Source organism: Astatotilapia calliptera, chromosome 18 (assembly GCF_900246225.1).
Source record: "Astatotilapia calliptera chromosome 18, fAstCal1.2, whole genome shotgun sequence".
Classification (NCBI taxonomy): Eukaryota; Metazoa; Chordata; class Actinopteri; order Cichliformes; family Cichlidae; genus Astatotilapia; species Astatotilapia calliptera.
The window spans coordinates 22062686-22070791 of record NC_039319.1 but is presented as its reverse complement, the minus strand read 5'-3'; positions in this window follow the sequence as shown (position 1 = coordinate 22070791).

Genomic DNA, 8106 nt, shown 5'->3' with positions numbered 1-8106 from the left:
GCAGGTGACTCTGTTGGTTTTGTCGTCACTTAGAAATTTGAATCCTGCTGATTTTGGTGATTACCTGATATTTCCTATAGTGGTGCCATCAGGCAAAAGCACGGGAAAGAGCCTCTCTCATCAGTCGTTCCCGTTTCTCTCCCTTATCTCACTTTTTTTTAAGTAATGAAAACACTGTATCTCAGCTTCAGTCGTTCCAGTCCACTCTTAGGACATCATCGCTAAAACAACACAGTCCGACTTGTTCCTCGCTTCACTGTGTTGCTTTTAATTTGAAATCGTCGTGTTATTAGCCAGATGTCGTTTTTCTGTGTCAAACGCTACTTTTAAAGCGTAGCACCCTACTTTTAAGGAGCTTTCACATGGCACATCAACACATTTTAACCTTTAGCACATCTTTTCAGACACTTTCATCGCCACTATGGAAAGGTCATGATAAATTAGCATCAGTAAAGTCAAAACTTTACCGCCAGTAGGGCAGGTGTTTATTAGTCATAGGTTCAGGAGTTTGAGTCTTCTTGGTTTGTGAAATGTCAGCAGCTGTTGAATGGACAGTAATGAAATTTAATGCAAACATTTGTAATTCAAAGACGATGTTATCTTTTGTTTTTTGCTCCAGTGTCAGCATGTTGATCCTTTCCCTCTCTGGCTTTGACCAATTAACTTTTGTTGTCTTGTGTTCAGTGTCAAGCACAAACTGTTAGCATGTCAAAACACTAAGATGTGAACCATCAATACGTTAGCGTTAGCTTATTTAGCTCTAATCGCTGTAAACCCTTGAAAAGATTCACCTTTGCATATCCAGAAGTCTATGACAAAGTTTTTTTTAGCAAAGATATTTCATGCACCACTTTAAGGTTACATTTTCATTGCATTTATTACTATAAAGTCGCCTGTAGGCGTTCCGAGTTGTCGTCAAATTGATCAATCACGGGGATAAAAAGGACACAGTTTAGTGCTGAATCCACATTGACTGATGGTAGAGTGAGCAGTAGATATTTTAACCCTAAAAGACACTCTTGTTATATCGAGAAGGGCAGATCAAATTGAATCTTTCTGTCTACGTGTCTCAGTGGGAGGCGATTGTGGGTTTTTGTCCCTAGATTAGGGTGGGTACAGAGCCAGCTAATCCTACCCGCTCTTCCATGTGGGAGTGGCAGTGGGGTATCTTTGCTGTGCAGCCAGCCGTAATCTAATGGGAGCGAGATCGTGCTTTGTACACGGGCACGCTCGCTCACACTCAGCTGGAGACGCACAACACAAAGTCTAGATTTGTTTCAGGATTAAAAGCATCACCTCAGTAACTGACATAGTGCCACAAGCATTCCCACGGTAAGCCCAATGAGGTTGCCTCTGTGTGCACATGTGCATGTGAGGCCGTGAGCGTATGCGTGAATGTGGCTGTATTTCTATCTGCTGCTGTTGAGTGTTATATATGTATATATAAAAATCAGAGAAAAAAAAGAAATGAGCGGAGACAAATTTATGTACACACTCACATCCAGACACACAAACTCGCAGCATTCAGTACCACTGGAGAAGCAGCTGCCTAAATTGGCAGCCCATGTCCCTCTCATTATGCTGGCCAGTCACTCGTGTCCTGGCGCTCTCTCTCCCCTGCTGCTGCTGCTGGACAGGTAGCATCTGACACACATTAGCCTGCTATTAATAACTTCTGTTGCAGCCATTATCACACACTTAGGGAAAACGATCCCCAGGGTGCCATTTTTGCAGAGACATGCATTAAATATCCAAAACCACCCGATTTTCTCTGAAGTTCTGCAAGCAAAGCAACCGTTTTGTAAGACAAGATTCAGTTTTGCTTAGATGGAAACTCTTGTCAGTTGCAGTGCAATGATTCGATTACCCCTTTGTGTCTTTTTTAAAAAAATGTATGCCTTTTTAATGAAGATAGTAGACACTTTAGGATTAATCCAGGATGTCTGTGAGCTCAGAAGTAAATCCTAAGGAATGTGTGTGGATGTCGTCCATGGACCTCACCCAATAGAAAGGGAATACCACAGTGATTAAGATTAATCCTACAGGTTCGGACAATCAACACAAATACCATCACAGGATCTCCACCATCAATATCCTGTGGTGCTCTTTCTTGGGTTCTTTACAACCTGATTCAGTGTTGACATTGTGTCTGTTCAAATAAAGGCTTTATTGGGTCATGGAACAATATTTCTTACAAGGATCATGGTGTGTTAGGTTAGCCTATATGTTTACCCTTCTTATAAATGATGCCTCCAGGATTGGCAGGAGGTCAAGGATTCAACCCTTGGTGCAATAAGCCTTTGTGAGTGTATAGAAACATATACAGTGAACTGGGGTCTTAGATGGATTTGACTGTAATACCGTTGTTGCTTTTGGTAGTAACTTACTTTATTGGCGACCGAACCTTCAAAAAGCCTTTAATATCTTCAAAATAGCCCCTCAGAGACTAGTAGCTATGCTAAAGTCAATAAAAAAAATATATTACGTAAAAGTTACATATTGATTTGCATGTTACTGAGTGAAATAAGTATTTCATCATCAAGCTAACATGACTTTCTGGAGAAATCCTTGTTCTTACCCATAGCAGAGAGGTGTTTCTTGTAGATGATCACTGGGTTTGCATAAATCTCAGGAGTTCCTCATAAATTCTCTAAATCCTTAAGATTTCTTGGCTGCTGCTTGGCAACTTGAAGTTTCAGCTCCCTCTGCAGATTTTCTATAGGACTAAGTTCTGGGGACTGGCTAGGCCACTCCATGACCTTAGTGTGCTTCTTCCTTATCTGCTCCTTTGTTTCCTTGGCAGGATGTTTTGGACTATTGCAATGCTGGAAGACTCAGTCACAAATGATCTACAGTGTGCTTAAGGGAAGGAGGTTCTAGTCCAGGTTCGACAGTGCGGCGCACGGACAGATTCATTGTCTCCTCAACATGCTGAAATCATCCTGTACCCTTAGCAGAAAAACAGCCCAAAGCATAATGTTCCCTCCTCTGTGCTCGACTCAACAAACTTAGAAATTCAGCTGGAGACCAAATCATTGTTTCCTCACATTACTCCCACAGTGTCTCACTGAGCTTTTTTCTATCTGAGGTATCTTCCTGTTAAAAGGGAGTTTTCCCCTCCCGCTGCCGCTAACTGCTTGCTCATAGAGACTCATCTAATTCCTGAGGTCTTCTCTGTATTATTGTAGGATCTTTACCTGTCAATATAAAACACCCTGCGATTACTGTTGTTGTGATTTGGTGCCAATTGAATTGAATTGAATTGAATTGAATTGAATTCAATTGAATTCAATTGAATTGAATTCAATTGAATTGAATTGAACTGAAGGAGGAAATTGTTTGAATAATTTGAATAAATCTGAAACCTAACATAACATATAACATTTGTCTTATTTGGAATAAGTATGGAACAAATCCACGTCACTCTCCTTTATCTGCTACCCATGCACCTCTAGAGAGAAATAACCAATGAGAGCTGGCACACAGAAACATACAGGACTAGTCAAGCATCCAGTCCAGAGCTTCAGCAATATCTGATTCAAGATCAGGTAGTTGGGGGAATGCTTATCTGACTCTGTTTAAGCAGGGCAGAGGAGAAATGTAATAAGTGATAAGTGGTCAATCCAATCTTGCTCTGCATGCATCTTTGTGCCTCTATGTGTGCAGTGCATTCGTCCACATTAGTCCATTTTAATATACAGGCAAAACCTTGACAGCTCTGCTGGCTTCTAGTTCTGATAAAGCTCCACAAAGGTACCAAGCTGGATTTGTTTTATGTTCCACCGCAAACCACGTTAAATTGACGAGAACCCCACGAGCAAAAGAGACAGATTAAGAAGACATGGGCAGAGGCGATGCACGGCAGCACGCTGTCAGGGAAAGTTTTGTCCTTCATCAGCCCTCCATCCCTTTATTCATCCATCTCATTAAGGATGGCTAGATGATCAATAGGAGAGAAGCAGTAGAAGGGGATTAGGATTAGAAATCGATGGCTTTGTTTTCTTCAGCCTGCCAAAGATAAACACTGCCTTAAGACACTGTCAACGCAGTGGAGAGTCTTTCAAGGCTTTTCATGTGTGTGTGAGAGGGCACAGCATTCCCTCCGCGTGGATGCGCAGACATCTGTTAGCAGCTTCTCACGCCAAGTTAAAAAGAGATGTTTCGATCCCTGCCATGAGACTGGAAAAAGGGGGAGATGGGCTCTGATCCAACTTAGCGGGAATCTTCTATGGTAAGATTCAACCAAGGCTCTAGCTGGGATTTTAGTAGACTTTTCTTCCAGCGCACTTCATCACTCCATTGTCAGCAGTGTTGAACTGTGAGTGGGAGATACAGGTTATGCATCACAGATCAGAGACTGGCTTCACATCAAGTCACCATTTCAAGACTCTCTCAGAATAGCTGGAGATGACTGATGAAGAGGTAGTATCATAATTTGCTGGCTGCAAAGAAAAGTGATGCTCCTAAAAACCTGAGTGGGCTGCAAGGAGTGAGGCAAGGCATTCTGGGTAGGTGAGGCTCCACCTCCCACACAGAGATTCAAAAACATACCCCCTGCTTTGATCTCTCTTTCTCTGCTTTCTCTCTCTGCTCCTCTTCTTCTCTCTTCTTTTCACGTGCATGTGCAGACGCACACACACACTGCACACTCACCCTGTTTGTTCTGGCTTTCGCCCCTCTCTGCTTTGAAAGAACAAAGCCATTTGTTTATGTTTCCTGCAGATGAAAGCTCAGCTTTGTGATGGCCCATTCACCCCAGGTACAGATGCTGCCGCTCCACCGTGTTTCTTTAAATCCACGAATTATTTCGAAATATTTTTAGTTTATTATTCCTCGTCTATGGTCTATGTTTCATTCCCCAACCTCTTTGTTTCTTCTTTTTGTGATAATCACCATGATAATATTACTTTTCAAAGTCACAGGTGTCTGATGTCTATCCCAGCCTGCATGCGAGCAGAAAGCAAGGGGAGGAGCAGAAATAGATTGGAAAGGAAAGATAGTCATAGAGTTTCCAGTGCATCTAATATGCATGTGATTGGCTTTGGAGCTTACAAAACAGCCTCAAGCGGACGTTAGGAGAACATGCAAACTCCATGCTAGGAAACATCATGCAGGTCTGATGCAACTATTTCACACTAAAGAATTTTTTTTTTCGTTTTAGGGCTCATCAAGCGAGCCCATTTTTTATCTAATGAAGACACGTTTCTACAAATGGTCAAAAATATAGACCTGGGGTTTAAGATTCAAGAAAACCCCACCAATCAAGAAAGCACTTGGTGACAGTGGGAAGGACAAACTCCCTTTTAACAAGAGCAAACCTGAAGCAGAACCAGGTACAGCCATCTGCCACAACCAGTGGGGGGTGAGAGTGATGTAAGATGTAAAATAATCACTTGAAGAGAAGATAAATGTAGTGAATTTTAATGAGGACTCTTTTTCCATTGCAGGTGAATGTACAGCAGTGGTACAGTGTACGTACTGGATCAGTGCACAGTAAACGGTACCCATGCCATATTCGTTAAAACTGGATAACATGCCTGCTTGTGTTACTGTGTGGATTAGTAATGTTTTACCAGTACATGTTTGACTGTTATGGTGCTCTATGGCAAAGTGGAATAAAGTACTGTTCACTGTTCTATCAAACTTTGGCTACACAGATTTTTTTTTTATGTTATTTGTTCTCACTTATAATTTTTTTTTTTTTTTAAGTCTGCCTGCCCCTCTGTACATCTGGGCTTCACTCCGTTTGGTGGTTAAAAGTTGGTCACTTTCACCAAAGTAACCCCAAAGCAGAGGTTCTCAACATGTGAAAATAAAACTGGGAAAACAAACAGACAATAGTACGATGATGCTATCATGTTGACCTGCGTTTCGATAGATTCAGCATGTATCTTTTATTTTTTTGTTTAAATGATGCTCAGTTGGCACTAAGAGGCCCAAAGCATGCCAAGAAAATATTCCCTAAACCATTACAGCACCATCAGCAGCCTGAACCATTGATACCAGGCAGGATGGATCCATGCTTTCGTGTTGTTTACGCTGAATTCTGACCCTATCATCTGAATGAGCTTGAGACTCGTCAGGCCGAGCAATGCCTTAGCTTCCTGTTCTTACCTAACAGTAATGGTGCCCTGTATACTTTCCTGCTGCTGTAGCCCAGGTGCTTCAAGGTTTGACATGTAGTGGATACTGAGATGCTTTTCTGAATACCTTAGTTGGAACAAGTGGTTATTTAACTTGCTCTTGCTTTCCTGTCAGCTCAAAGCAATCTGGCCATTCGCCCCTGACCTCTGGCATCAGCAAGGCTTTTTGGCACGGAGAAGCGCCGCTCACTGGATATTTTCTCTTTTCAGAACATTCTCTGTAAACCCTAGAGATGGTTGTGTGGGAAAATCCCAGTAGATCAGTGGTTTCTCACTTTACTCAGACTTGGCTCATTAGATATTTGTATTAATGAGGCACTGAACAAGTGCACCTAATGAAGTGACCAGTAAATGTGTATATATACACACACACCCACAAACGCACACACAGAGGCTTTTTTTACTCGCAAGTTTAACTATTACAAAAAAATGCCCAGTCACACCGCAACCTTAATTTAAACCTTATTCTAACTTTAGCTCTAAAACCAGGTCTTAACTCTAAAACGGCTGCATTTGCTTAAAGTGTGAAAAAATTTGAGCCAGCCAAAATGTTCTACCTTTCACAAAACTTCATCGCTCTGGGCACTCAAATCGCTTCTCGCTAAGATAGCTGCAAATGTTTTCATTTTCTAAAATGTATTTTTGTCTTTGGTTTCTGTTAAGAAATGACTACAATCACACACCTAGCTGAGCAGTGCTTGAGAAAGCTGCAACCCACAGCCTGAACAAACAGTTTTTTTTTAACAGGCACAATCACACACACGTTGAGCAAGTGTATCCTTGCAGCTGTCCTCTTTTGAAAAACGTATCTCGATGATTGCCTGAGTGGACAGTTGTGAAATGTAGCTACAAAAACATGGCTTTAAACATGGAGTTAGTTGCACTTCTGGGTTTGTTAAAGAATATCCTTTTGGCTGAAATTCAGGAAGTAGGCATTAAATAGGATGGAGAGGGGGGGGGGGGAAAGGGTGCGTGTCTGTGTGTGTGTATATGCATGTGCACTGAAAGGTAGAAGGACAAAAAAGTGGAAAATCAAGAGAGGGACAATTTCATTCTTGGACAATTGGGCAGGTGGCTGCTGATCCTTGTCCATCACACATTCCATCAGTGCCCGACATGCCTGACTTGTCACCCTGACTGACATTCACAACTCTGGCCCACACAAGCACGCAGCAATACAAGTGTACCTGCACCAGCAGTCAGCAAATTCACTGCACACTTGATTAGATTTACTCTGCACTTTATTTGTATTTTACTTTTCCTCAAAGCAAATGTGTTCACATGCTTACAAATTAAAGGAAAACTTGAACTCTGAGGCCCTTTTGCTGGCATGATTTAGGTCCACGTTTCCCCTTCGAGGAGAGAGACTGCTGAATCCAGCGATAAGCTTTATCCTGCAGCGAAACATTTCTTTCAAGTGACAGCAGTCTCTTCCGAGATGACGACGCTCCCATTCATGAGGCACGAGGGGTGGCTTGACGAGTGTAAAAATGATGTGAATCATATGCTTCAGCATTCACAGTCACCAGAACAACTTTGGCAGATTTCTGGATCTCTCCACCGCTATCATCGAAACACCAAATGACTGAGTATATTTTGTAAGGGTGCTGTGTCATCTCTCCAGTTGTGTTACAGACATTTAGAGAACCATTATTAAAACACCTTTATGCTGTTTTATCCTTTAATTTGTCCCCCATCTGTGTATAGGCTACACCCAAGTGCGTGCTGTAGTTCAGTATATTTCCTCAGTACTTTTTATTGCTTATAATTAGCATCACTCTGTCTTTCCTCTGTTCTCTGTTCATTATAATAGAAACCACTATGACCAGCATCACTTTATGCAGACTATCAGCTAAAATTTCTGGTGAGCTGTTTTGGTTGAAGCCCTATCTCTTTCGAATGGCGCTGCATTTATAGCAGTAAGTCCTCTGGCGATTTATGAAAATAAATACATAAATACAAT